The 8,669-nt window shown below is 34.1% G+C and overlaps 1 pseudogene across 1 annotated transcript; it reads right to left on the bottom strand.

The window, feature by feature from the left end:
- Positions 1-3,273: 3,273 nt before the first annotated feature.
- LOC143584503 (RNA pseudouridine synthase 3, mitochondrial-like) lies at positions 3,274-8,014 on the bottom strand (annotated as a pseudogene). The gene is made up of 10 exons (XR_013144373.1): positions 7,921-8,014; positions 7,106-7,423; positions 6,981-7,037; positions 6,089-6,247; positions 5,968-6,015; positions 5,796-5,876; positions 4,793-4,909; positions 4,610-4,701; positions 4,371-4,529; positions 3,274-3,749 (listed from the first exon to the last, which is right to left on the bottom strand). The product of XR_013144373.1 is annotated as an RNA pseudouridine synthase 3, mitochondrial-like (transcript).
- Positions 8,015-8,669: the final 655 nt, after the last annotated feature.

Here is an 8,669-nt window from a genome sequence, read left to right as displayed (position 1 = left end):
TTATTTTATATTTTCCATCATATGTTTTGGAAAATTTGGAAATGTTACACTCTTCTCCATTAATCCCTGCTCATAATTCATCTTATCTCTCCAATTCAAAGGATTTTAAGGCTGTTCTTCATATTCTTGGCAGTTTGACTTTCCAAAGTCAAACTGACCACAGTCTTTCATTTTAATCAACTTGTTAGCTCTTATTAATACTTGAAGATTGGTATACAACATATATATATTATACACCCCTTGTTACTTTTGGTGGTCACTTCCTCGGTCTCGGTCGGTGGATTGTCGGGCCTCGTAAGGCAAGGCTTCATGGAGGACTTACATGGTCCTTGATATATATATATATATATATATATATATATAATTATATAACTTGTTTTTTGTTTATTAACCATGCTTAACTTCTGTTCATTTTAGTTTGTATATCATATTTATGAAGTTCCATGGTTATGGGTTTGTAGAGACTAGCCTCGGTTTAACCGTAAATAGCTCTAAACCATAAACCGAAGTTTGTTTACTAGTTTTGTTAAATAATTTATAAACATGCTTTATGTTATATTTAAGTTTCTAAAATCATTTTTATGAGTTCCATGGTTATGTGTTTGTAGAATCTAACCTCGGTCGTAACTCGAAACAAGATCTGAACCGAAAACCGAACTTTCGTTTAAAGACTTTATTATTAACTTTTTGGTTGTAACACTTAAGTATCATCATTTATAAATTATTATACAAGTTCTTTGATGTTTGGGCATGTAGTAACCATTCTTGATCTTATTCTGAGTTGGAAACCGAACCAAACCGAACTAAACCGATTTCACTCGCTTAAGACACACACGTGTGTTTCTAGCTATCAAGACTTGTATATTTATTTAAAATTATTTTATAAATTGATTTTAATTATTTTCTTAAAGTATCTGGAATGTTGAATCCAACTTGATCTTATAATAAAGTTTGGAACGACGAAACCAAACACTCGCTTAACGGACGTTGTTAGTTCTAAAACAATAGAACTACATACTTGGTTAAGTCTTCTTAATTTTTTTAAGTTATCTCATAACATTCGTTAGTTTTGGAAAGTTGACTTTGGGTTGACCAATTACCAAGACCCGAACCAGCAACCCAAAGACACGTTAAAACCCGTTTTAGTATCTATTATAAAAGAGACTTGCATTCTTGCATTTTTACCCACCTTATTACTTAACATGGGTTGAGTAAATATTAAGGGCCAGATACTTTAACCCGGTTTCGAGCAAACTTATATTTTTAAAAGACTATTATTATAATTCCTTAAATATTTACATTTTAAACTTTAAACTATAATTGTTTGTATTTTCTTGTCATTTATTTTAATTAAAGATTTCCTAGACAAACTTTCTAATACAAGACTTCCTTTCACCTAGGCTTTTCTCGTTAACCCGCATCCTTCCGGTTACTCGTCATGTTACCGATCAAATCTATTACTTGAATGTGAGTACTTTCATCCCCCGTTTTCCATCTTTCGTTTTGGGGGTGATATTGCATACTTATTCAAACTAAATGTTTTATACTTGAGTCTTAAACCACAAACTTTATTGTATACTTTACTTAAATAAATGTTCGATTTGGTGTTATATGCTTACATGCTTAAATGCTAATGTGTTTACCGCTTTTGGGTTGGTTGATTCATAAATCCTAGACTATTTGGCATCCCCTTATAGCAAGGTTTCGTTAATGTATTCTTATTAACGATTTCATATGAATCCTAGACTATTTGGCATTCTCTTATAGCAAGGTGTCGTTAATGTATTCTTATTAACGATTTCATATAAATCCTAGACTATTTGGCATCCCCTTATAGCAATGTGTCGTTGATGTATTCTTATTAACGATTTCATTATCTAAATTGTTGCTATTATTTATTGTTTTGTATACAAGTTGCGGAATTTCCTATTATATACTTATTGTTCAAAACTATAAAATTGCTCACCAACCTTTGTGTTGACAAATTCTATTTTATGCAATGTTGCAGGTTTGACTCTAGGTTGATTTGAGGAGTTGAAGGAAAACGTTATCAAGACTGTTAGGATATTAGCAAAACGAACAATATATTATTTGCTATGTTTAAATTCGGTTATTGTACGAACAAGTTATGTGACTCTTTATGATTTTATGAATTTAAATGACTTGATTAAATATTGTCACTTTAATAGTGTCTTGTGTTCTTGGGCAATCCGTTGCACCCCAACATATTCCGCCGCCTTTGGTCGGGGTGTGACAGATTATTACCGTTCATTTGTCTTGTTTAGTTAATCTATTGGAATGAAATGAATAATTACTTTATGTTGTTTGGTATAAAAAAAATTGTATGAATAAGATAGAAATAATATAATATTCCTATCCCAAAATGTATATTTTTTACTAAAAAAAAACAGAAATGGCGACGGTGGTTGTAGTTCCGGAGATGAAAATGGTGGTGGTGGCGGTTAGGCGGGGTGGTTGTGGCGGTGGGGGTGGCGGTGGTAGCATTGGTAGTGATGGCGGTGGTAGGGTGGCGGCGATAGAGGTGGTGGTCAGGCAACGACAGTGGTGGTGGCGTTTATGGTTAGGTGGCAGTGGCAGCGGCGGTGGTGGTGGCGAAGGTGGAGGCGACGGTGGCAGTCAGGTGGTGGTGGTGGTGGTGTTGAAAAAGTAGGGTGAGGGAGGAATGACATTAAAAAAATGAAGGGGTGGAGAAGGAATGATTTTGATGGAATGTGATTCCATATGTAATGGATGATTCCATTCTATTGAGCAACCAATTTCTTCTTCTTCAATTATACAATTTCTTCTTCAATTATACATTCCGACTATCCTCTAATTTCTCCGGTGTTTAAACGATGGCAAGGAGTAACCTAAAGTTGGGAAAGTATGCAAACGAAAATCTCCTTTGAATAATATGTTAAGTTTAAAAACAAATTGAGAAGCAAATAGTTTTTAGTGAACATGTCTACAAAAATAAACTTGCAATTTCTTTCTTTTTTGTGTAGTTGTTTCCCTACAAAATACTAAGGAACCTCATGGTTATCTCTATGAGCATGAAACATTAAGTTTTTGGACCCGTCAGTAGAAATAAGTGGTAACCATTTGATCTCAATAGCGAGAGACCTTACGATCTAGAGATGAACAAGAAACCAAGATGGAGAATCATTGAAAATGGTTTGAAGCAGCCCAAAACGATACCACAAAATATTAAAACACAAGCATATATGTGACGATACCAATACGTCACAATGGCATGTAGCAACCATATGACATGACATGTACAAAACGATCCGACATCATATGCTGTCAAAAACTTCAAAGTACAATAAGTCGTCATCATCATATCTATAAACTAATAAAGCCAATATGCAATGTCTACACCCAATTATAAACAAAAGTCAAACCAAGTAAGAAGACATTAGATTCCAACTAATCTTCATATGAGAAGGCATTGGTGCCACAAATCTAAGAACATCTGGCTTGGACTTTGTAGTTTTATTAACCACAAGATGTTTAGCAACATTAGGAACTACAAGCTCCCTACAATGTAGATGCAACAAAGGTACTTTTGACAGCACACTTCCTTTTTGAACATCCAACCCATCGGGCCTTCTCAACTTGTACGGTTCCCCGGTTATTGGCTCGTAATCGGTCCTAGGCATTTGCTTCCATCGGCTGTGAATGAACCAACCGTACTTGTAGTCCCCCATGATTGGTGTACCAAGAGCTTCGGCACAGTGTACCCGTAGCTAGGGGTAAAAATGTAAAATATATATCACTAATGATTCATGTTTGATATTATTCGTTAGTAAAGTCAAGAAAAGACTGAATTTTTGTTTTCATTTAGTTAAGCAAATGAACATGAACACAAGTCTCGTTCGTTCATTTATGTTCGTGAACGTTCATTTATTTGTCCATTTTACGCCCCGTTTATGTTCGTTTATGCTCGTTAATTTTAACATTTGTTGAAGTTTGTTTGTTTATATATTCATTTTAACTTTTTACCCATCACAATTTATTCTAGTTTTATAAAATTAAAATATCACCAATGACAATTATAGTCTACTTTACTGATTTTTTAAGCTCAACCAATTGATGCTGACGTTTACTTTTAATTGGTGTTTGCTTGGTTATGTTTGTTCACTTACGTTCAATTACGTTTGTGTTCCGTTTATGCCTGTGATCTGTTCGTTTATACTCTTAACAAACGAACATAAATGAACATGGACACACTCATTTTCTTAACGAACAAATACGAACATGCCCCGTTCGTCTTAGTAGCTAGTTTTTATAATTGCGGAGATTTCCAAGAAAGGTAACTAAAGATCCCAACTTTTTATAAAACTCACGGGCCTACTAATGGTTCATACCTGATGCTTATGATTAGTAAGCGGGCGCAACTCAAGCCATGAACAACCACTAATTGTGGGACCGAGCACTCGATATTCTGTCACAGCTTCTTGGGAAGCTTCTAGACCACAACCATAAGCCAACATTACCCTCTCAGCTTTCCCGCCATTAAGCATCACCTGTAACCAACACTTTTACACCTTTTCTTTCTTTTATAACTTAATAATAATTATTATTATATATAAAGAGCGAAAAATACCTTAGTGAGACGGGCACAAATTAAGCCCTCTTTTCCTTTGGAGTACCAATAACAAGTGCCCAATATCTTTGATAGCATGTGTCATTGCATGCCTAAAGTTTTGATTATGGAATACATTAGCATGACTAACTTATAAACAATTATGTGACATTAATCTTTATATACATGTGTGTCAATGTGTACCTGAAATGAAGATTTTGTTCTATTGATGTCACTAAACAAGTAATGAAGATGAGATATGCTCTCTTTTGTTCTGCCCATTAGAATAATCCCACTGCTTTCTCTATCGAGACGATGAACCTAAACCACACTCGCATATTTAGAATAATCGGTAAGGGTAATGACCCAAATGGGTTCCTAGTAAAAAAGTCAAACCATGTCATTTTAAGTCAGGTCCACCTGCCAACATCTGTTTGTCCTTTTCTTTTAAAATTCATACAAAGGTAATGTATTTAATATGATTACAAAATAATCTAATTCTTTAATAATGTAATAATGCACCTTAGGCGACAATCGACTTGTCTCCTTTAGGCATGTAAACAAACTGAACTTTCAGTGAACAATTCATCAGGAAGTTCATTAATGTTTGTTCGTTTAATCAAATGAACGAACATGAACAACTTTTTGTTCATTTAACTAAACGAACGAACATGGACACTTGTCACGTTTGTTCAATTACGTTCGTGAATGTTCGTTCATGCCCGTTCAATTATGTTTTGCTTATGTTCGTTCACTTATGTTAATATATATCTGTCTAATTATGTTCTTTTGTTTAAGTTTGTTTAAATATTCATTTAAATATATTTTGTTACGAATATAGGTTTAAAATCAATCTGAATTTCATATTTAAAAAACCTTTATTATACAATTACTTTTTATCCGGTATTCATTTATGTTTGTTCGTTTATGTTCATTTATTATATTCATTTGTGCCTGTTTATGTTGGTGAACCATTCACCTAGAATATTAACGAACGAACATGAACACATTCAGTTAAGTGTTCGTGTTCATTTGTTTGTTCGGTTAAAGTTACACGAACGAACATGAACAAACCTCCTTCGTGTTTGTTTGCTTCATTTACAAGCAAGTATTCTTTTTCTTTTCTTTTTTTTTTTTTTACAAATTTGGCCCATAATCTTTTAATGAGGAAAAGCAACATAGCAGTAATCAATTAAAGAAGGCTTACCAGTTTAGGGCCCTCATCATAATCATTACATAATGCTGCAGCCGCCAGTCCATCCATACTGTTATGAACAGACAGATTCCCCTAAAATATTAAAAGATACTAATAAATTTGAGAAAATAGCATTAAAAACAACTTACAAAGAAAGAAAAAAAAATTGACCTAAGGAACCGACCTTGACTGGCACCTTTGGTGGCTCGTTCAGAACAAGTATTGCAGGGTCCTAAAGTTTCAAAACAAAATGATCAACAAATCATATTTCAGAAAGCCACAACAAATAATAGAAATAAAAAAACCTTATACATAACAAGCCTTTGTAAATATTTAATTTCATCTGCATTTGGGCACAGGGTTGCAGTTGGTATGGTATCAAATCTCTTGGAAATTCTAGATTCAGCAACAGATACGGGAACAAAAATTCTAGAACCCGTCTTCATGATCTCGTTGAGCTTAATCTGAATGTTAATGAAGTATTAATAAATCAAACTAAGCTAAATTAGTAATCACATACATCATGAGTTCAGTAGCATACACCAAAAGTATTAGTTACAGGCTCAACTACAGTTATATCCTCATGTTAAATGACATATTGAAAAAGTTTTAGGCTTGTAAATGAATCGTACACGAATGAGACATGCTCATGTTCGCTGATTTACTTTAACCGAACAGACGATCGAACACGAAAAATTAAACGAACAGGTTTTTATAGCCCATTTTCTTTCGTTAAGAAACTGAGCATGCTTGTGTTGGTTTATGTTCCTTTGTTAACAGTGTTAACAAACGGTTCACGAGCAGAAAAAATTGTACATAGATGAAGAAACATAACCAAGCGAACACCAATTAAAACTAAAGGGGAACATCAATCTATAGCACCTAAAAAAAATAAAAATATAAAGAAAAAAAACTAGACTACTTTGTGGTGGATAAAAATATTCAACTGAATATATAATTGAACATAAACGAACGGACAAAAAACACATAAATAAATTAGCATAAATGAATGTAAACGAACAAAAATAAACAAACGTTCACGAACATAAATGAACAAACAGGACATGTGTTCAGTCCATTCGCTATACTAAATTAACAAAAAAAACTGTTCCTTTTCATTCGCTTACTAAATAAACGAATTTCCTGCTAAACAGTTCACTAAAAGTTCTGCTTGTTTAGAGGCCTAATAATATTTACCTTTTTCACAACTTTTTCCTGTCCTTGCTTCTCTGCATCATGACACTACATTTTCACCTAAAAAACATATAAATTTTAAAATAATTATACAAAATGCTTTTATCAATAAAAATAAATGTACTCACAACGCCCTTGTTAAAGTGTGATTGGATGACGGAACCGATGACATCAGCAAAGTAATACTTGATCCAGTTAATGGCAGTGACATGGGAATCAGGGGAAACATTCTTTCCAGGTAAATGAGGTGGAAACGGGGGCAAAGACAAGAGCTGACGTGGCTTGGGGCCCGCTTTCGGGCAGCCCAAATGAGTTATATTATTAGAAACTCGAATAACAGTTTCACCGCGAGCAGGTCGTGGTGGAGACACTCGCGAAAAGTGTCTTGCTGTAAACGGCACGCGTTGATGTCGAGTGATTTTGAGCCACATTGTCGCACATAGTTACTGAATGTAGAGGTAAACGATGTAACATTAGCAATATTGACTAAAAAAGGATTATGATTTTGATAAACTAATACACGTAAGAAATGAAGTGTAAGATGACACGATAAGCATTTCATCGAACAGTTGGTGGGCACAAAATGAATTAATGTCCTACAGCAAATAATATGAACTGAAACCCTACAATTTGAATTTTATTTACGCAATATACATCAAAACACTTAAAATATTGATTTAAATATGTTTATGATTACAGAAAATTGATAGACATAAGCAATGAAACATGATAAGCATTTCATCAAACAGTTGGTGTGCACACAATGAATTAATGTCCAACTGCAAATTTACAAATTGAAACCCTACAATTTAAAAGATTTAAGCAACACACAACGAAAGCATACGATATGAACTGAATCAACATTCTGGATTTGGGTTCTGTGCAAAACAACTTATTATTTTGTAAAATTAAAGATGTTTCAGAAATAAAAACTCGTATTTACCTTGTAGAAGAGATGTTAAATAATAAATACAGAAAGCAGAGAGTTAAATTGATTGAAGGAAGGTTACACTTTATGATGGCAGAGTTTGGCCAATGTTGATTTCAGTGTAATTTGCAGCTAGAGCTAAAACTCAAAATCGGTTTAGGTTGAAACCGGTTCGGTTTAGTTAACAAAAGTCAAAAACCGATTTATGAGCGGGTTCAGTTTGGCCAATGTTGATTTCGATATAATTTGCACTTTTGCAGCGGGAGCTGAAGGTGCACAAACTGGTTTAAAACTCCAAATCGGTTTGGTCAACAAAAGTCAAAACCGGTTTACGAGCGGGTTCAGTTTGGTTGAAACCAGTTTCTTGACCATGTTAGGTTTTTGCCCAGTTTTGGCTGGTTTCAATTCGGTTAACCGGATTTGGTGGAGAATATTACAAAGCGGTTTCAAACCTACGGTTTCACTCGGTTCCAACCCGATTTCTACAAAATCTGCTTCAAATTGGTTCAGTTTCGGTTTGATTTTCGAGTCGGTTAGGTTAACCGGTTTATTTGCCCACCTCTAGCTGGAGCGTACCCATGTTGTAATGTTGAGTAACATTACATATACAATTTCAATCATAACGTTACCACATGTGGTAATGTGTCGGCTTTAGGTATTTTGAACGTAAATGATGTTGACTTCGATATTACATACCCTTTTTGATTTTTTTTTATGAAACAAGTTTATGCATGATTGTTGTTAGGGTGTAAAATTGGTTCGAT

Source organism: Bidens hawaiensis, unplaced genomic scaffold (genome assembly GCF_021521415.1).
Source record: "Bidens hawaiensis isolate Kalapana, Puna unplaced genomic scaffold, B.hawaiensis_p1.1 tig00033145_1, whole genome shotgun sequence".
Classification (NCBI taxonomy): Eukaryota; Viridiplantae; Streptophyta; class Magnoliopsida; order Asterales; family Asteraceae; genus Bidens; species Bidens hawaiensis.
The sequence above is the reverse complement of the archived record's forward strand: the minus strand, read 5'-3'. Positions and strand labels throughout refer to the sequence as shown.